The sequence below is a fragment of the Urocitellus parryii genome, chromosome 6 (genome assembly GCF_045843805.1).
Source record: "Urocitellus parryii isolate mUroPar1 chromosome 6, mUroPar1.hap1, whole genome shotgun sequence".
NCBI lineage: Eukaryota > Metazoa > Chordata > Mammalia > Rodentia > Sciuridae > Urocitellus > Urocitellus parryii.
Window position 1 is genome coordinate 158,538,411 of NC_135536.1, and position 22,126 is coordinate 158,560,536.

Genomic DNA, 22,126 nt, shown 5'->3' on the forward strand with positions numbered 1-22,126 from the left:
GCACTAACCCCCTTAGAAGAACAGAACTGAGGCAGGTCCCCTGACCCCATTCCCTTGTAGCACAGACATTTTGCAAACACTCATAAAATTCATCCTTGCAGTCGAAATCCAACAACGAACATAGAAAATGTACAAGAAATGATGAACATTGAAAACCACCTTTAAGCAAACACTACAGTGACTGTCGTTGAAGCCAAGAATCTTTAATGGACATTAATGCTGAAAGTATGATGAGAAGCAGAGCCAGCTGCCTAGTCACAAAGCATCTTCTGACAATATTTTATCAAAGGGGAAATAGGGACTTCAGTGAAGGAAACTCGTAATACCACCCACCTCCATCAAGGGATCTAAGGGACCTTACCAAGACATAGAAGAGGACATCGATTCTCTGGTGCCCCCCATATTTGCACTCTTGTTGTCTATCTGTCAGAAATGCTATCTTAGATCAGGCTGCCATCATAAATTACCATTGACAAGTGGCACTTATTTCTCACAATTCTGGAGTCCAGGAAGTCGAGATTAAGGTGTTGATTATTTGGTACTTGGTGAGGTCCTGCTTCTTGATTTGCAGAAGTTCTTCTCCCTGTCATGTCCTTACATGGCCTAGAGCAGAGACAGGAAGGAAGCAAGCTTTTGTGCCTCTTCTTGTAGGAACACTAATTCCATGCATAAAGGCTCCCCCTAATAAAATCACATTGAGGGTGGGTTAGGATTTCAACATGGGAATTTGGCAGGGAACACACGCACATTGAGTCCATAATAAATGCAAAGCCTCACTGTAATTCTGAGGGGAACCTCAGATGAACTCAAACTGAAGAGTGTTCCACAAAATAATGGATCTATATATTTCAAATTTTCCAAACTGAGCACAATGGCTCACACCTATAATCCCAGTGGCTTGGGAGTCTGAGGCAGGAGGGTCACAAGTTCAAAGCTAGCCTCAGTAAAAGTGAGGCGCTAAGCAACTCAGTGAGACCCTGTCTCTAAATAAAATATAAAATAGGGCTGGGGATGTGGCTCAGAGGTCGAGTGCCCCTAAATTGAATCCCCAGTACAAAAAAAAATTTCCCAGGCCATGAAGTACAAAGAAAAACTCATAGATGGGAAGAGACAAAGAGGACAAAGCTAATTATAATATGGGTTCCTGAACACAAAGAAGGACATTAATGGCAAAATTTTTTTAAAAATTCAAATAAGGTCTGTTGATGAGTTCTTAGTATCATATCAGTTTGATTTTCTGTTGTTGACCATCATACCAGAATTACTATACTCCTATAGTATATTTACAGCTTTATTTTTAAGAAGCTTAAAAAATAAACGTTTTCTGAAAAGAACTTTACAAGTGTGTGCACAAGGACACTGTGTCTATTGCTATTTTCTTTCTTTATACTTTCTCTTGGTCTGAACAAAGTACAGTTATGAGTCTCTGTAATTAGGGGCACCAAAACCATCTTATAGGACAGAAAAAGGCTCTTACCTTATCTTTTTGTCATCAAACATTATAGAATCAAATATTCAAAGATCATCTCCTCCATTCTGAGTTCTCAGTGTCTCAAACCTGAACTCCCTGATAGATGAGAACCTTTGCTCCTATGTTACAATGTTGATGGCGTTATGAAATTCTCACAAGTCTAAGTTCACATCCACATCCTACAGAATAGAAGATGCTTGTGGTTTTCTTGAAGGTCAAAGATAATCCTTCTCAGCAGAGGGCTTTTAGCAACAAATCAGGGGGTCAAGATTCTGTGTGAGAGCCCAAAGGCTGGTGCTGGCTGTCAATGCTAACTACTGCACAGGGTCAGTCTTCCACAAAAATGATTGGCCAGGTTTCCTCATGTGAGTCTGAGCTCTATTATTTCCCCCATTCACTGTGGTTTTGTTTTTTGGCTGAAGAACTGAAGGGAAGACACAAAGAACACATTTTTTTCCTTGATTAATCTGCAAAAGTGGGTTTTAGATTTAATTGCATTTGAAGTGCGCAGAAGGAAACCTTTCTAACATTACCAATCAGCAGAAGAGACTGTCAGTATTTATGCAGACCCGTGTTTATTTGGTTTTCTGACTTCCCCAGTTTCCTGGGGGTAATTGGCTCTCCTTCACTCTGTGTGGTCTTGGTGGTATGGCAATTCCAAGAGCTTGAACACACACAAGAGTTGGAGGTGACCTTGAAGCTCCTTCTCCTAGATTCTTCTTTTTGCTCTCCTTGTACATCCAGGTGCATGGCTCTTGTCCTGGGCTGGCCAATTAGTTGCTTCAATCTTAGACTTTGAATAATACAAGAAGGTAGGAGACTGCTCCACTTCCATCCTTTCAGTCTTATTTCCCCTAAGAAGCTATGGGATGGTCCCACTAACAAGGTCATCTCATTCTCTGGGTCTCACCTCCTTCAAACCCAGTCTGTCACCCTACCCTATCCTGGAAGCTGGACCTTGTATTAGTGTGGTCCAATGGGGCTTATTGAAAATCCCTTTTTGGAAAAGTTAGCTAGATCTGCTACCTCTTGTTTGCTTGAACCAGAGGACTCTAACTGGTTCAATCTCTCAAAATCAAGAGAAGACTTTTGACTGGCTTCCAATTGAAATAAAGGATCCTCAATACTGTGTAGTTCCTGACCCCATGATCTGGGCTTTTGGAAATATAGGATGCAGGCTTCAAACTTTTAATCTCTTTAATCACTGAAGTTTCTCCTGAGAAGGATGGGAATCCTTGAAACAAAGAATCATTTACTAAGTATCTGAAACCACAAAGAACTGATTTCAGAGTATCATTTAGAACTGGTTGTAATATACTTCATAGTAGTCTCTATATACATGCAACATGTTTAATAACATAAATTATCAAGTTTATGGGTTTATTTTGACTTCATGTATAATTTTCCATCTCAGAATTTGAAAGAATAACCATTAATGAGATATAATCCTCATGAGAGGAGCATCTAAATGTGAAGTCATTACAAAAAAATTAACATTTGTTCTGTTTCTTAAAATTTTAACAGTTCACTCAAGAAAAAGAAAAGAATATGTTCTTACAAAGACTGTAAAAGAATGCTTATAACAGACTTATTTGTAATAGCATAAAACTGGAAACAACCCAAATGTCCATCAACAATTGACTTGACCAAAAACTTGTGTATCCCTACAGTGGAATGTTATTCAGTAATTAAAAAGAGACATGCAGCAATGTAGGTATATTTCAAAATAATTATTCTTAATGAAAGAAGTCAAACAAAAAAAGAGTATGTATTTTATGGTTCTTTTATACACAATTTTAGGAAATATAAACTATGTGACAGTAAAAAGATTTGTGGTTGTCTGGGAACAAGGAAAGGAATTAACAAGTGATATAAGAAAAGTTTTGTGGGTGACAAATATGTTTAATATCTTGATTTCAGTGGTGAGGTCATAGATGTATGTGCATGTCAAACCTATCAAATTGTTCACTTAATTATCTATAGCCTATTGTATGCAATTTATTTCCCAAAGAAACTGATATAAGGACAAAATCCAGTTATTTCTCTGCCAGGTTTGGTGCTAGATGTTCTAACAGAAAGATGCAAAATCCAATATTAATGCTCAGAGAGATCTAAGAGGCCATTCATTCAAAGGTTGGTAAATTTCTATAAAGGGCCAGAGAAAAAATATTTCTTTCTTTGTAGGCTATATGGTCTGTTACAATATTCAACTCTGCCAATGAAGTACAGAAACAGGCAGAGATGGTATGCAAATGAGTGAGAGTGGCTGTGTCCCAATAAAACTTTATTTACAAGAATAGGAAGTGAACCTGATTTGACCCAGGGGCTATAGTTTGCTGAATTTAGTCTAGTTAAACACTTAGTTATAAATAAACAAAGAGATGAAAGCTACATGGGCAACCAGTGGTAGATTGTAGAAATCAAAAATTATATACTTTAATATTTTTATGAAGCTTTAGTTTTAGAAATGTAAGTTAAAACTGTATTTGACATTAAACCAGCAGAGGTTCTCATGGTCTTTGAGAAGCATATGTATGATCAGCTTCCCATGGAAGGGGACACATGGCATGGGCTTGAGGACAATCTATAGGAGCTGAGCATGATCTCCCGTCAATAGTCAGAAGGAAAATGAAGACCTCAGTACTACAATCCAAAGGAAATAAATTCTACCTTAAGTTGGTGAGCTTGGAAGAGGACCCTGAGAGGATCAGATAAGATCACAACCTTAGCTAACCCTTGTTGAGAGCCAGGAGCAGAGCACCCAACCCACCCATACCTGGACCCTTGACCCATAGAAAATGTGAGATAATAAATTTATGATAAATAATTTTTAAAAACTTGTATTTGAGCAAATGCCTAAATATCACTCCTTAGACTGCCAGTTACAAGAGAATATGTACTTCTATGATAGAGAAATCCACAAGTCATTACCTTAACTAATAACAATCATCACAAACAGTGGGGCCACCTGGATTTATGTGCCTCCTGGTGTCATGCAAAATGAGATGGGCAGCATCATCTGTAAAGGATTACTTCCAACAGTGTTCCAAAGGATCAATCAAATCCAGCCTTTGGATCTCATTCCCATCCCATACAAAATGTAAAGGATAAAGGAGAAAATTAAACAATTTGAGGAAACAGAGAACTATAGAGTGGGGTTCATATGACAAGAAAGTTGACCCGATCTCTTGAAGAAGCAAATGCTATTGGAAAGAAAACTGTGGGAGGAAACTGCTATAGATTATAACTGTGATGGTCTCTGGTTTGAAAGAGATTGCTGTGAAAGTATTTTGAATAACAATGGAGAAATTTCATTATCATCTAGTTATTAGGTAATATTATAAAATGATTATGATTTTTAGGAGATACATGATAAAATTTTTAGAGATAAGTTTTTATGATGTCAGTGAATCAAAAATTATTGAACATAGGAAGAAAAAATTTTTAAAGTAAAAACAATTGTTGAATTCAAGTGATAAGTTTATGTGTGTTCTGTTGTACCTCTTTTTCAAACTTCTGTATATTTGAACTTTTTCATGAGACAACATTAAGAAAATTATTATATTTGATAATATGTCTTGAGAGGAAGATATTCTTATAAAAGCATGTGAATTATGTTAAATTACCCTGTATCTACACAAACTATCATAGGATAAAAAGCCTTTAAACATTAAGTTTTATATCATGTTTTATAATAATTAATTAAAAGTAGAAAAGTAATTCCTTAAAAGGAAAATTAAATCCTGTCACCTAGCCCTGTAATCGAGGTGCAGATTTGAATGACAAGGAAGGCTCTAAGAAATTTAATGAGGGTGAACCCTAAATTTTGTTAGTAATGGAATTCATTCAACATGCAACAACAAAAAATAGACACAACAACAAAAAAAAAAAAACAGCCAATTTTTTTTCTATACTTGTGACACCTTTAGAAAACAATTCAAAAAAATGCTAGTCCCAGTCAAAGAATAAATTTCAACATTTTCAGATAAGAGGTGATACCTCTAAAATTAGAGAAGTGGAAGGGTCCATGATTGGAACCAGTCACAGCCCATTACTCAGGTATCCTTAGCTACCTCTTAACATTTTCAGGCATTTGTGCCTGAACACCACAGTGTCTTAGGTTGCATGCCTTTTCCATATTTTCCCCAACATATCCATTAATCACTGAGTAAGTAATATAAGATAAATATCTGTAAAGTGTGTTTGTTTGAGCCTAACTGGGATTAGGTATGTATCAAGACACCTGGAGATAAAGAAAGATAACAGGCATCATAACCCAGGGTAGCAAATGCTATTGGTGACCCATCCTTCACAATCATCATTCCTGGATAGAGTACCTGAGTCTGAGGGAGGGAGAAAGGGAATAGCATGGATGGTGAAAGGAGACCCTCATCATTATACAAAATGCATGTATGAAGATGTGAATTTGGTGTCAACATACCTTATATATAATCAGAGATATGATAAATTATTGTATAATGGTGTATTAAGAATTATAATGCAAAAATAAATAAATAGATAAATAGATAAATAAAGAAGAAGTAAATGATCTATGTTATTTTTGATAATAACATGATATCATGGCTAACTTGAGCAAAGAAGTAAAGTTAATGAATTGTTAATCTTCGAATTAAAAGATGGAGCAATTATTGTGTTAAAAAAAAAAAAAAGAATACCTGAGTCTGTCTGTAGCCCTGAGAGTTCATTTAGCCCTTGTAGAGGGTGAGCTAGGAGTAACGGAGAGCTAACACCTAGGAGCAATTTTCAATAAATAACCGACAAGAGTCAGTAGATAAATACCCCAGATGCTTTGTCTCTTGGTTGGATATCTCTAAAACAGGTTCCACAGTCTCCCAGAGGAGTAGCAGCAGTAATAGCCTCAATTCACCCCCTTTATTAGCTTTGTTCTCTTCCCTGACTCACTTCCTCACTCCCTCACCAATACTTCTTGGGTTCACCTCTTAAATAAACTACTTTGATTCACTTTCATGTGTGCAAGTATTCTTCCCAGAGCCACAGAAGGCTCCAAGTTCCAGGATCCCTAATGATATAACATCCACATGGGCAAAATAGAAAGTATTTTAAAATGATGCAGGTACTTTAAATGTTGAATTTGGTCTAAAGTGGTAATCCAGGTTTAGCCTCTATTAACAAGTTTAGCCTTCATTGCCAAAGCAGCTCAACAAGAGAGGATTATGGTTGGTAGATATGCTTAATTAGTTAGGAATAAAACCAAATATATGTGCCCCTCCCCCCACACCTCTACCGTGGTTCTGGGGATTGAATCCAGGCATACTTCACCACTGAACTACATCTCCAGCTCTTTTTAATTTTTATCTTGAAACAGGTTCTCCCTAGTTTTCCCAGACTTACCTCAAACTTGCAATCCTCCTGCTTCAACCTTCTGAGCCACTGGAATTATTGGCATGCTCTGTTGCACCCAACCCAAATCCCCCTTTTGTTCCTTGGGCTTGAAACAATTTTCCCCCCAAGAAACTATACAAGGTTCTTGATTATCTCTACACAAGCAAACAAACATTCATGTCTGTATTCATAATTTATAGTATCTATCTGTCTGGGATTCTTTTCTATTATATCTCCTGATTGATGCCAGCTGCCTCACCTTGCCTGTATCCTGTCTGGCTATAACCAGCCTCTACAATTAGTTTTCTGCCCTCTGCTTAGCATGACCCAAATTCTGGACCTGTCTTACCTCACACTGATGGCCTGACGACAGGGTTCTGATGGATTTTGTACAAACAGCTAAATCTTTAAAATCGATATGCCCTAAATAGAAAAAATTCTTTCTAGAGGATTTCCTACCATGTCTTCGATGTTTATCTAAAATCACCAGCCATGCTTAATCCTGAAAGCTGCAAGACACATACATAAATGTTTCATCTCAGAAGAAAATTGAAGTCTTCAGAATTATAAAAATATATCAGTACATCTGAAGTTTTTTTTCTTGTAAAATGAAAAATCCAGTCCATATCAATAACCCCTTCATAGGGAGGTGGTTATTCAATGAAAGGATTTGACAAAATCGTGGGGCACTTAGTAGGTGGCCTTTAAATGGTAGCTGTAAACTAGGTAATAAGCAAAGTAGAGAACATCGGCTTTACTCCTCTTTGTGCAACCTCCGTTGTCTTGTTGTGACTTCTACAGACCACAGCTTAAGTGCAACACCTTTTTAGAAAGTACAATTTCAGAGAAGCAGAAGTGATAGAAAAGGAGCAGGGCAGAGAAGACACAGAGCAAATGGGAGGTGGTGCACTACAGAGACAGCCACCACTTCATATTAAGACCAACCAGTTGTACCATCTTTTGAGACTATCTTCTGAGAGACCATAAGGATGCTGCATCTACAGACAGTGCGCTAGCAGGGAAGGTGAAGGAAGAAGAAGGAGAATTTATATACTCTCTTTTGTTCACACGGATGGGAGATTTACTCTTATCAGGCATGATCCCCTGCACCATACTGGGAGCCCATGTGATACCACACAGGTTCCAGTGTGCCTCAAGCCTCAGTGGCAATGGAGAAGTCACCCTGTATCAAAGGCAAGAAACTCAAAGTATGGGCACTGGCACCATGTACACTGTGGCCATGGCAGTGATGAGAACCTGCATCAAGTTAATCTCCAGAAAGTGAAAGACAGGGAGGAACAAGTAAGTACTCAAGAGTTGGAGACGAGTGAGCCTATTTAATCCAAAGTGAGGCGGAAAACTCTTTGTTAAATACACTGAGTTATGTTTTTTTCACTTCAATATTTCAGGAGATGGAGATATAGCACCAACCTTCAGAAGTCCCTAATATTTAAGCTTTTTTTTTCCACTTGACAAGTGTCCTAGGTTACATCAAATAACTGTTGATACAAAAATCAGGATTTAAGTACCAGAAGGGATCTTAACAAATCAAACACTTTGTAAGAACAAAATCTTTATGCTATGAATAATTGTCCTTTAACCATTCTATTTCAATATGTTGGATTTTTCTTTTGAGAAAACACTCTTGTACAATGTCTTTCTTTTTTAGGCTATTTTGATTCCTTTTGCTATTAGATTCTATGGCATTGGGAATTCACAGTATTTCCTGTTGCAATGTGAAGGTTATTTGTTACACAATGTATCTGACTCACATCTTCAGCCTCAAACTATTTGAGAGAACAGACTGCTCCTTAAATAGCTTATATTCCTCCTCAGAATCCCTAGAGAATAACAAACTCTCAATTAGTTAATAATTGTTGGGTGGGACACAACCTGAAAAACCAGGCATTAGATGAATATTAAATAAATGATGGGGTAGTCATACAAGGGAAAACAGTGCAGTTCCAAAAAAAGTAAATTAAAAAATAAAATAATGAAAGTTTATACTAATATATACATGAAGAAATGGAAAACAATTATTTAAAGTGAAATAAGAAAATTAAAGAACACTATGTTTATAATGAACCTATTTTAATTACATATGTACACACACTAATGTAGATCTGCATATTTAAAAATATAAAAGGTAAAGTTAAAGACTAAACTGTTAAGGCTATTACCATCAGGGATCATGTTGATAGAAAGGGAAAGAATTCTTCCTTTTTATTTATATTGTTTGTGTTTTTAACAACAAACATTTTTTGCTTATGTAATCTAAAAATGAACAAGGAAAATAAATAATATTTTGAGTCATGGGTACTTGATGACACAGTAGGAAAATATAGTCAACTGGGTACAAATAAATACTTAATTTTGACATTAACTTAGTACCATCTCTCATTTACTTGTTCTTGGAGACAAATGCTAGTTCCATTTTTTTTTTTAATCCCTGAGAGCCACTGGAACCTCTGCATTCTCTCTCAACTTTTCCTCAAATCACAGTGTTCTTGGCTGATTTGCTTGGCTATATGTCATCACAATTGCAACACCATTCATTCTTCTGCAGATAGTTCTGTTTACAGATCTAATAAATAGATTTAAAAAAATTGCAGCCAGCTATGCATAACCGAAATGGCTGTTTTTGCTTTTCTTTCTTTTTTTGGTACTAGAGATTGAATCCAGGGTCCCTTAACCACTAAGCCACATCTCCATCTCTTTTTATTTTTTACTTAGAGACAGGGTCTTGTTGAGTTACTCAGGGCCTCACTAAGTTGCTAAAGCTGGGTTTGAACTCACGATCCTCCTGCCTCAGCTTCCCCAACCACTGGGATTATAAACTTGCTCCACTGTACCTGGCAGTTTTGCTTTTCTTAATCTCAGATTTTCACTACCAAAGTCTGCTTCATGGAAATAATTTGTGTACTCTAAACACTTATAATATTGTACTATAATATTGTACTATAAGCACTTACACTATTGTAGTCAGGTGTTCTGGCACAAATTGTCTCTAATCAATCCTATATAGCAAAGTATAATAAATCCTTACTTGAAGTCCTCGGAAATAAGGGATCAGCTATTATGGGCCAGGTTATATGGGCAATGAACAAACAGACTCCATTTTTACCCTGAGACTCCATGTCATATGAGAAATGCTTCTCCCCTGGGAACAACCTGCTTCTCTACCTATCAATACTTGCTTAACACAGCATGTTTGGCAGTACAAAATGGCAATTCTTATACGATGTAAAATTGTTCTGTCTTTGAATGTACCCTCTCAGAGATTGTCTAGATGTTAGTAGCCATTCTTTAACTTGTACTCAACTAGGGTCATTTGGACTCTCTTTCTTTCTGCTTATGATTATGGAAAGTCCTATGAGAAATACCAATGTACCCATTGCATTGTTTCGCTAATGGCTCAATTTCAGCTTCTGTACTCACGCCCCTCCTTGCTTGCTTGCAGCTATGGCAACCTGGATACAGTTTTTGAGTTTTGCAGGGGTTTGCCTTAAATACCTTGAAATTCCCAGGCTCGAGGCTGTTCCTTGCAGAAACAGTTATGGGTCCTTTAGGGAGCAGTCACTGGCTGGCTAGATAAAGACTCTCTAATTCAGACAAAATGGACTTGGTGCGTTTTCTGAACATAACACAGCTATTTCAGTTTGTGTTCACTTTCTGAATCTTTGTGTGACTTCCTTCACGATGCTTAGAAATCAGATCAAAAGGGAAAGAGGCACTGCTTTCCCCAGGAAGGCAGTGGGATGGGAAGAAACAGCTGTTTTCTCAGGTTTGCATCAGCTATCCCATTCCTCAGTCCCTCCCACATTTCCAAAGCACCTACAGAAACCATTTTAATCATTCTAGGAGAACTGAGATCTCATCTCCACACTCTTCATTCTTCCCACCCAATAACACTCATCCTCAGATCACTGATTACAGAGAATAAGCAAATAGTCAAAATGGCATAACAGGTATTTTAGGTATCAGAGAACCCTTTGGATATCCAGGGAATAGGGAACATCAAAGAAGGCCCTCATGGATGCTGAAGGAAAAGGAGAAGAATCAAAGACAGCCTTCTGATTGCAAGATGCCAAAGTAAGACCTGAGTTGGGAGGAACAATTTGTAATACTGAACACTATTGAAAAATCACATACTCCATGAAAAAAAAAACCCAAGTAATAAGAGCCAACAAGAACTTGAAAGAATAAAGATTCAGCAAGATGGATCATTATGCCCCCCAGAATCTTTACATTCAATTTTGACTTTTCTCCAAGAAAAGAAAATTCAAGGAATGTGATCTTAACCTAGATTTTTTCATTATGTAGAGACACACAAACTTAAATGAAAAAATTTTTTTTCTCTATCTTCTGAATGCAATTTAACCTTTATTTCTATTATGAATTTAGACAAAAATGAGTTATCTTATTAGAATCTATAATTTTGGTACTAGTGATAATAGATGTTTTGGGATTATGTAACAGTTATCCCAGAGATCTTGAAACACTGTTTACATTCACCACTATTCAGGATTACAGTAGTTAATTGACCTGTCATTAGATTTCATTACTTAGTGTGTTAATAAAGAATCAGTGTATTGCAATACTATAAACTTTTATGATATTTTGATACTTGGGTTTCAAAACAATCGGTTTCCTTTGAAATTCAGTTTCATTTTTTGACTCTAAAAGCACTCTTCTAAGAAGGAATCCACAGACTTGAACTATCAATATGTAACAGAAACAGCTAAGACCATTAAAAAAACACCCAAATAAGACCAGTCAAAACTGTCCACCCATGGAAGAGTAATCTAAACACAGAGGGCAGATTTGAGCCATTCCTTTGGAGTGGTTTGTTCCACAGCAATAAATAATAATGCATACATAATAAATATATCTCTACTAATATTTATTCATCATTTTTCTCTATATCAACCTTTTCATTCAAATTAGTTAACGTTTAAATGATCCTTATAGCATTCCCAGAATAGAAAGACATCATATTCAGTTGACACAAATAGAAGCAAACGAAAAACAAAGAAAAGGAAAACACTAAATGATGTTATTCAACTTTGGCCAGATAGGTTGTGTAGAAAGGCTTGTTATTAAATGAAAAAGAGAGGTTCAGAGGTGATAGAGTAATGATGACACATCACCTACAAAGTGAGACCTTCACCTGCAAGAAGGCAGAAGAACCAAAGAAGTGCTTTATCTAATGGGATTTAATTCCCTGCTCTTTCCTCTTTATAGGCAGGATTCCCAGTATTTTCCACATTTTTGAGACACACTGATTAGGACATACAATCTTACTGGACTCACAGAAAAGTTGAATCTTTGTGCAAATAAATGCCTTATCTCCTCATGTTGGGATGAAATAACATAAACTCTATGGGTGCTTGGGCCACTGCATATATTCCACCCAGAATATGCCTGCAAGGGGTCTGGGAGATCACAGACCAACCAGCTCATCAGATGGATAAGAAAACTAGACCCACTGAGATTAGATACTGTGGCCAGGATCATACAATGGGTCAGAAGCAAAGCTGCTAGTATATAAAAATTATTTTGAATAATCACATTCCTGAGAGCAGACGACAGAGAACACAGGTTTTATGATTCTATAGACATCTAGACTTCATCTGTTAAGTCAGGGGGATAGAAGAAAAGTCTCAGAATCCTTCCCACTTCTATCTTTCTAGGAACCATTAGCTTCAATGTTGTAGCACGAGGAACCCAAAGAATTCACTAAGGAATAATGAAGGAAGGGGGAGGGAATTAAATCACATTGGTTCACATGTTGAGAAAATCATTCCCTTTTCACTGTCTTCTGTCCTTCTGCCTTGGTCAAGATGAAGTGCTTCACTGAAGCCTAGCACACATATCAACAAACGTTATCTGCAACTAATATTGATAAAATCAATAAGAATAAATATCAAAGCAATTAAAAACCTCGGCTTTGTCTCCCTGTACATCCTGTATTTCCTAGTATATTTACTTCTATGCTTTAATTTCTTCTACTGTATAATGTGTATTTAAAAAGTATTTGCATGAACTGGGCATCATGATGCATGACTGTAATTGCAGTAGCTGGAGAGGCTGAGGCAGAAGGATCACAAGTTTGAGGCCAGACTGGGCAAATTAGTAAGACCCTGTCTCAAAATAAAAAGGATCAGAGATATAGTTCAGTGGTAAAGAGACTTAGGTTTGATCCTCAGTACCACAAAAAAAGTTATTTTTCTAAGGATTAAAGGACATAATACATGATAAGTATTTAGAACATTGTCTAGTAGATAGTAAATATATTAATAGTAAGTGTACTAAGTACTCAACAAATATTAACTCATGATATATAGTTATAATGATAAGGATGATTAGGAAAATCAATGTATCAGCAGCAAACCATCGTTAAGGCAAAGACTTTGAAATAAATTTCCCTTTTTCAATATTACCTTATGTATCAAAAGTAGAACCATGGCACTACCTTTTGGATTTGTAATATGATTGCCTGTAGGGACATGTCCAATATGTTTTGCTATTGACATTGATCAATTTTGCTGTGTGAAATCATTTCAAACCATCATGATGTATATGATCCATCAGTGCAAAGAAAATTTACATGGGAACTTTGATAATATGAAAATACGTTCGCCTTAAGACTCTACTCACCCTCCTCACACTCCCTTCTCTGTTACTCAGCTCCTTTCTTCTTGGTATCTCTATGAAAATATGCAATATAACTATATTTTTGTTCCAAGAGCAACTCTGGCATTTGAACAAGCTTCATACATGGCCTGCTATTTTAGTAAAAATCATTTTCCAAAAACAGCATTATGAGAAAGTGAGGCCAACAAGAACTAGCTGTTCTCTCTCACACAGGCACAGTGAGGCGTCTGCTTAACCTGCTGTGGGCTCAGGTATTCAAAACCAGTGGTACATTTTTTCCCCTCTTTTGCTTTAAATGGCATCATAACTTTAGCTTGTTGCCAAGTCTGACTTAAATGAAACAGAGACCTGAAAAAGGGTGGTACTAATTCTCTAGGTCCTTGTATGAGATTAGATAGGTTAATGGGTTGCTATGGTGATTGTTTTTACCATTAAAATTGAATAATGGTAAAGAGAACAGGAGTTAGAATCAAATTTGAGTTCAAACTCACATTATGTTTCTTGTTATATTTTAGACTGACTTTGATTGATTTACTTGATCTTTCCTGGTACATATTCTCAGACAAAATGAAATGAATAGTATTTACATTCAAGAGTTGTTTTCTTAATTTTCAAAACAACCCTCTAGTGTAGGTATTATTAGCACCATTTTACAGATAAGTCATATAATTTACCAAAGTCATACAGCTAGTTAATGGCAGAGTCCAATGATCCAACCCATGATTTCTGGGGTAACTAGGTGGTTTTCACGTAGGTTCCCTCATGTTTTTGCCAGATGGTGGTTGGATTAATACCATCTCAAAGGCTTCCTAACATTTTTGGTTGTTGGTGCTGGCTGTTGGCTGGGACCTCAGTTTGGCGCTATCAACCAGAGTAACCACATGTGATCTGTCTATGCCCTGAGCTTCCTCATAGCATGGCAGACATGTTCCAAGAGCAAGCCATCCCAAGAGACAATGGATGTAGGCTGCATTGTTTTTTGTGACCTAGCCTCAAAAATTAAACGGTATCACTTTCTACTGATTATAATCAAAACATTAAAGCTGGTCCACGTTCAGATAAGACATCCTGAATATAAGGCAATGACAGATTCATCTCTTCAAAATATTAATGGAAAATAATTAAGTCTTAGAATTGTGCTCATAGCTAAACTAACACCAGATCATACTTTTCTTTCATAAACAGATATAATTTAAGATATTTAAAATTGGTCATGTAATTTATTCAGCAGAACATTAAGATATCTTAGTTTATTGATTTTGTTATAGAATATGATTTCATCATCTACACTAGAAAGTAGAAAAAGAACAAGAAAGGATAGAAGTAGAAAATAACAAAGATAAAAGCAGAAAATTATGATACAAAACCAAACCAATGCAATATAGTAAAGATAGCTTTAAAATGTGTGTTTTGTGGGTGCATAAAATAGTATGAATCTTTGGCAAGTATGAGAGTGGGGTGAGAGAGGACATTCAGTTCCCTGATTTTTTAATTTGACAAGCATCCTTCAAAATTTAATGTATTATAGAAATAACAGACAAATTTTTAAAATATTTTGGAGAGATAGACAAATTTAAAAAATATTTTGGAAAGATGAAGATTTTCCTTCACCAAATAATAGAGAAAAAAAACATACACTAAAGCCACACTCTGTAAAAGACTGAGGTATTTAGAGATAAACAGTGATTCAAGAATAGATTCATGAGTAGCTTATACTTTAGCATATAAATAACAATGGTATTAGGGATTCCTGAAACATTTTGATGATGGAATAGCTTCCTTAAAAAATAAAATTTGATTCTTTATATCATTCACCATAATAAATCTCAAGTAGATCAAAGATGTAAGCTGAAAAAAGATGACACATTAGTAGTAGAAAGTTAAAGTTAGTGGAATAACATAGAGGAGATGTCTATAATCCTAAGGATTAATATGTCCTCTTATATAGAAAAAAAATATGCAAGAATATTAACACCTGTGACTACATCAAAATTTTTGCTTTATTTGTGACAAAAGACATGACTAATAAATAATGTGAAAACTCAATAGTTATGGTTTTTCTGAAACATTGCCTCATATAAAATAAAATCAAGTTGTAGTATAATACATATGATAACAAGTATGTAAAGTAACGCTCATAATGTGCATATACATTTTATATATCTGGGTCAACAGAAGATTTCGGAGTTAATGCTTTGGGAAAATTGGTTTCTTTGGGGAAGGTTGAAATGGTTTGAGATTGGAGGAGAGTTGTTATTGAAGATAAATTAGACTTTACCTAGCATTGTTTTAACTTAGCACAGTAGAATGTATTCACCTATTTCTCAGGTGATTTCGTTGTTGATACAATTAACCCACCTTGGTAGATTGGACTAGTCTTAATAACTTCTCTCTCTGAAGCTTCCATTCTCATCACTGTTAAACTTAAGCCAGCAAATGCCCAGACCTGTGTGAACACATTAGATGCTCAAGAGCTTAGTGAATGAACGATGAGATTTACTGAGTGACATCTAAGGAAATTACAAAGTTTTTCATTGACCTTAGGGAACAACTTCAGCAATGAGAACTACTATCCATTCACTGAACAGATACTGATCAGGCACCCAGATATATTCTTGGAGTTTGAGCATCAAAAGTAAACAAAACCCAGGACCAATCCTATGGAGGGAATTTTTCAACAGAAGGAAATAACAAACAGCTAAGTTATAAAATAACATTTCATGCAGTAATTTGTATCCTGAGGAAAACTAAGGCAGAAGAGAAGAGGTGGCATTTTATGGGGAGTTTAGAAAAGACCTACCTGGGTAGTAATATTCAGTCCATGATTGATCAATGGGAGGGAGTCATGCTGATAATGGGGAAAGAGCTTACTAGGCAGAAAAAACAGCAAGTGCAAAAGTCCTGAGATGTAATAGTCCTTGATGTGTTTGAGAAACATCAAGGAGAACAATGGTTGAAGAAGCTGGGGAGGGGAGCCATGAAGGGAGATGGGATTGGAGAGGTAGAGGAGTCTACATCACTTAGGGATCTGAGAACTATGATAGGACATCAGGGTTTATTTTGAGATGAGAATCCACTGGCGGATTTAAGGCAGAGGAATCACATCATTTGACTCACATCAGTCTACAATGGTCGATAAGGTTTCTTGTTAAAATAATTTGAGGATGGTACAAACTGGATTCATCCATGTATTCTAGGTCTCAGCATCCTTTCTTAGCCCCTGATATTAACTTATATAGTCACCCCACAATTAAACACTCCATAGTGCTTGTCATGAGGAAGGTTTTTCACGTTAGAATCCTAGAGTGGCTTTTTCAATTCTCCCAAAATAAAATTTCCTAACTTCTCAGCCATGAGCAAATTCCTAAATATGAATCTAAACCTATTAGGAAACTTGATGGAATGATTTAACTAAATATTAGTGTTAATAATAAAACTTTTATTCTTGAACACCTACTAATGTCCCCTATTTTACTAAATCCTTTACATTTTAGTTAACATTTCTAATCCTAACAATACAGTGGGTATTAACATCATCATTTTAAGATTAGTTAATAAAATCTAAAGCAAGTAAAGAAACTTGGTAAAGGTCATGCAGCTAATAAAAGTAATATTTAAAATCATCTCTGTGACAGTATCTCATGTCACTGATACTCATAAATCCCCAGTCCCCTCATCCTACACTTTCTGTACTGGACACACCCTGCCTTGGCTCCTGCCATCCTGTCTACATGAGGTACTCATCCCCTCAGTGGGCTATTTTACACTCAGGTGACCGCCCACTTTGAAAGTCCACACTATTCCCAGTCACTATGAATCCTATCACCTCTTTTTAACTCCTTCACAACACTCACCACACCCTCAGATCTTGTCAATCATTTCCTAATTTTTTGTCTTCCTCCAATAGAAGTAAATTCTGGGTCCATATAAAATTGCTGAATGAATGAACTAATGTGCTTCAGTATGTCTGATGTGTAAGCCATGTTTTTGACATGATATTAAATTGCCTCCTCATTGACATTCTACAGACTTTCCCTTTGTCATCCACTATGACTAAAGGCATCAGTAACCAAAATGTCTCTTAAAATGGTACAGGATGAGCCAGAATGGCACCATATATCCTTACAATTCTTTATTATTATTTTTTTAACATTTATAGCCATAGAGAACAAGAGTCAGAGTATGCAGAACTGATTGTTGACAGGGTTAGCGATATCGATGAGCTTTGACTTTTCTAATTGCAGGGTGCACACTATCTCTTAACTGAACACTCATCTATAGTATTTAGGTCTCCAGCTGCATTAGTTCCCTGATGGATAGACTGACTACATTTTTCTACACAAAGAACACTCTGTGCAGTCCACCTTGAAGTCACCAACTTGATTAGGAGACTTCATGTTCTCTCTAGGATCAGGCCACCACACAGGTCCTATTTATCTTTACCATACTTCATTATCAAGCTACACCATCCTGGACATCAGATGGCCTCAATTCAGCCTTGCTTTTGTCTTTGCCCCTTTGGGAGTGGCTCACAAACTGTCCTTCCTGCAGCTCCTTCCTCCTTCGTTGGCAACCCTGCCTGCCATGAGCCTCTCCTTCCCTTTGCTTTGCTGAGCTACTCATCCCTTCCCCAAGTCTGACCTAGTCACTCACTTGCCTTTACTTTCCCTTCCCCTGGGAGGGATGAGCTCCAGTTCCTCTTCCCTGCCCATATGCGCCAAGCTATAACAAATTGCCAGGTGGGGAAAGAGTTACTCAGTTTCAGAACAACACCAGGATTTGTTTGATGTTTCGAATGCACCTATTGATTTGGAGGAGCGAGATTTCATTGGCTGCTGCTCTGATGCCTGCAGACATCATCTTTCAGTTTGGCAAGTGATTGATATTTCTTTCTTCTCCGATGTCTGTCTCATAGATGCTTTAAATATAAATTGGGTGTCATAATGCTGGGTATTTCATACTCTCACCAAGTGCCATGTTTTTATTTACAGCAACCCAGTAAAATACGATTTATTATTCCTATTTCACAACTAAGGAAATGGACTAAAAAAGATTAAGCAACCTGTCTGTGATGTCTCGCTCTAAGTCTCTCTCTTTCTCCAGATCATGTACAAATGTACAACATAAATCCATAAAACCAGTCTCCAGTCTCATGACCCTTCTCCCACCCTGCTGCCAACTCTCCAACCACACAACCCGTTTGGAAATATTCTGGGCCAAGAATCCTCATTAAAAATTCATAGTTAGATGGTTATCACAACATAACTTCTTTTGCATATTAAAATAGAAATAGCCAAGTGGAATACAAACGAAGAAGGCAGAATTCTAGTGATCAGATGGAAGTTATTAGAATGCATTTTCCAACATATTAAATTATGAAACATTTTGAGCATGCAGACCACCCCTGCTCTGTGAACACACGTCTCTCACACACCAGAACACACATAGGCACCATTCTCACCATCACTATCAAAAGTAAATATTATCTGGAAAATAGTATGCATATTTTCTGTACATGTTTTCATGCTTTTTGACATCTACATACTGCATACACATATAAAAGTACAAGTGTATATACTTATGTGTATATACACAAGCAACTTATCATATTTCCTTCTATATTATGGGTATGTTATATATTTATATGTGTATAATCAATATATCATATAATTTTGTTATATGTTTATATAACATAGGTTTTTTTTTTTTCTGTATCAGGGATGAAACCCAGGGACACTTAGCCACTGAGTCACATTCCCAGCCTTTTTTTTCTTTTTAATTAATTAATTGATTTTAATTAGTTATGCATGATAGCAGACTGCATTTTGATTCATTGTACACAATTGCAGCACAACCTTTCATGTCTCTGTTTGTACACAATGTAGTGTCGTACCATATGTGCAGTCATACATGTACCTAGGGTAATGATGTCCATCTCATTCCACCATCTTTCCTGCCCCCGTACCCTCCTCTCTCTCTCTCTCTCTCTCTCTCTCTCTCTCTCTCTCTCTACTTTGCCCAAAGTTCCTCCATTTTCCCCATGCCCCCACCATTATGGATCAGCATCCACTTATTGAAAAGAACATTTGGCCTTTGGTTTTTTGGAATTGGCTTACTTTACTTAGCATGGTATTCTCCAACTCCATCCATTTACCTGCAAATGCCATAATTTTATTCTCTTTTAATGCTGAGTAACATTCCATTGTGTATATATACCACAGTTTCTTTATCCATTAATCTGTTGAAGGGCATCTAGGTTGGTTCCACAATTTAGCTATTGTGAATTGTGCTGCTGTAAACATTGATGTGGCTGCATTACTATAGTATGTTGATTTTAAGTCTTTTGGGTATAAACCAAGGAGTAGGATAGCTAGGTCAAATGATGTTGCCATTCCAAGTTTCTAAGGAATCTCCATACTGCTTTCCAAAGTGTTTGCACCAATTTTCAGTCCCACCAACAATGTTTGAGTGTGCCTTTTCCCCCACATCTTCACCAACATTTACTGTTGTTTGTATTCTTGATAACTGCCATTCTGACTGGCGTGAGATAAAATCTTAGAGTGATTTTATTTGCATTTCTCTAATTACTAGAGATGTTGAACATTTTTTTCATATATTTGTTGATCAATTGTATATCTTCTTCTGAGAAGTATTTGTTCAGCAATTTGGCCCATTTGTTGATTGGGTTGTTTGTTTTTTGAGTTATTTATATATCCTGACAAGCATGTGGCAAAAATTTGCTCTCTTCGCCTCATTGTTTTGTTTGCCGAGAAGAAGCTTTTTAGTTTGAATGGATACCATTTATTAATTCTTGATTTTATTTCTTGTGCTTTAGGAGTCTTGTTAAGGAAGTCTGACATGATGAAGATTTGGGTCTACTTTTTCCTCTATTAGGTGCAGGGTCTCTGTTCTAATTCCTAGGTCCTTGATCCATTTTGAGTTGAGTTTTGTGCATGGTGAGAGATAAGGGTTTAGTGTCATTTTGCTGCATATGGATTTCTTTCTTCCTATGGACCTGGGAGAAAATTTCTCTGAAAACTATAACCCAAAGTAGATTTGCTGAGTCATATGATTGGAAGGTATTTAAACTGCCCTTCAGAGGTTCTGGTCTTTACCAGAACAACACTCATTCGTCAATAAAAATCTCTCTCCCGCCCCCATAAAGGGCATGAAATTCCCTCATTAGAAATACTTTTGGTTTTAATGTCTTTTAGGTTTTCAACAAAATTCTTAGGTTCCCCAACAAAATTCAAACATCCCTCTATATGAAACACAGGATAAGTTTTTCATCTTTCTGGTTTTTATGAAAATCACATAAATAACTCATCAGAAATGCCAAGCCCAAGTGTCTGGCACATTCATGGGCGCTCAATACATTTTGATTTCTTTCTTTGAAGACAGGAACTGCCAAGAAAACACTTATTAACAACACCTGGAAAGGCAGAGCAGTCGAGGGGGGTGGGGATTAGTTGCCTTCCCAGCACAGCCTCCAGCGGAGGGAGGAGCCTAGAAGGCGGAGTCCTCTTCATCCCTCAGGGCTGTTCAGGATTGTTCATTTGCAGGCCTCACCTGAAAGCTCTTCCTGTACCTGGGTGAGTGACTCAGGCTGAGAATCCCTTAGAGGGTTTGCTAAACCTCAGAAATCTGACCCCACCCCTGAGAGTTTCTGATTCAGGAGGTCCAAGAGAGACCCGAGTATCTGCATTTCTAACAAGTTCTCAGGTGATGCTGCTGGTGATGATTAGGGACTATACCCCATAAATACATATAATTATTATGTGTCAATTAAAAAAATTAAACAAAGATACCTGCTGTCAAATAAAGGGCAAATCCAGACTTAGAAAAGAGAGATTTCACTCACAGGGTTATTGCAGGGGAAAGGACCTATTGCAACAGAGAAAACACTGTGACTAAGAGGTCTGCAAACAGTTAAAGAGTAGAAAAGAAGTATTTTCTTTCTTTTTTTAAAATTTTTGATTCAATGTATTATTGTACATATTAATGGGGTTCAATGTGATATTTCCATACAGTTACATAAATGTGCACTTTATAACCCAGAGTTAATCAAATATGTCCTTGTCAAAATTACCTATGTTGAATGAGCACTGGTAAAAACAATGCTGTTTTTTTCTCCTTTTAATCAAGAGAAATTTCACTTCCTGGAGCATCGAATAGCAGCAATACAGTCAGCACCAACTCGGAGAAGCACTTAGTTCCATTTCATGCAGCTTCTTACGCTGCTCTCAAATTCCCACTCCTGGAGCGTGATCATCTCTCTGTGGTCAGGTCAGAATTTTGATGAGTTTGACTAAAGTCTCATGAGATCCAGAGCTTAAGAAGGGAAGACAAAATGACCTGCTTTAAAAGTAGCAGATCAAAACAGAGGTTAGATTGAGTTTCTAGTGATTCAACCTGATGGCTTTTGAGAGGAAACATCATTAAAGTTGTGTTGCCAATGCATCATGTTTATTTTAATAGAGAATAAGAAATGCATGTAATTCTGTTTTGCAGGATGTTGAAAACAGAACCCCTCTCAAAGTTAAGTAGTTTTTTATAGATAACGTGACTTGAATGAAAAGTGAGCAAGGTATTATAAGTTAAAAATGTATGTGTAGGGGAATATACTATATAGAT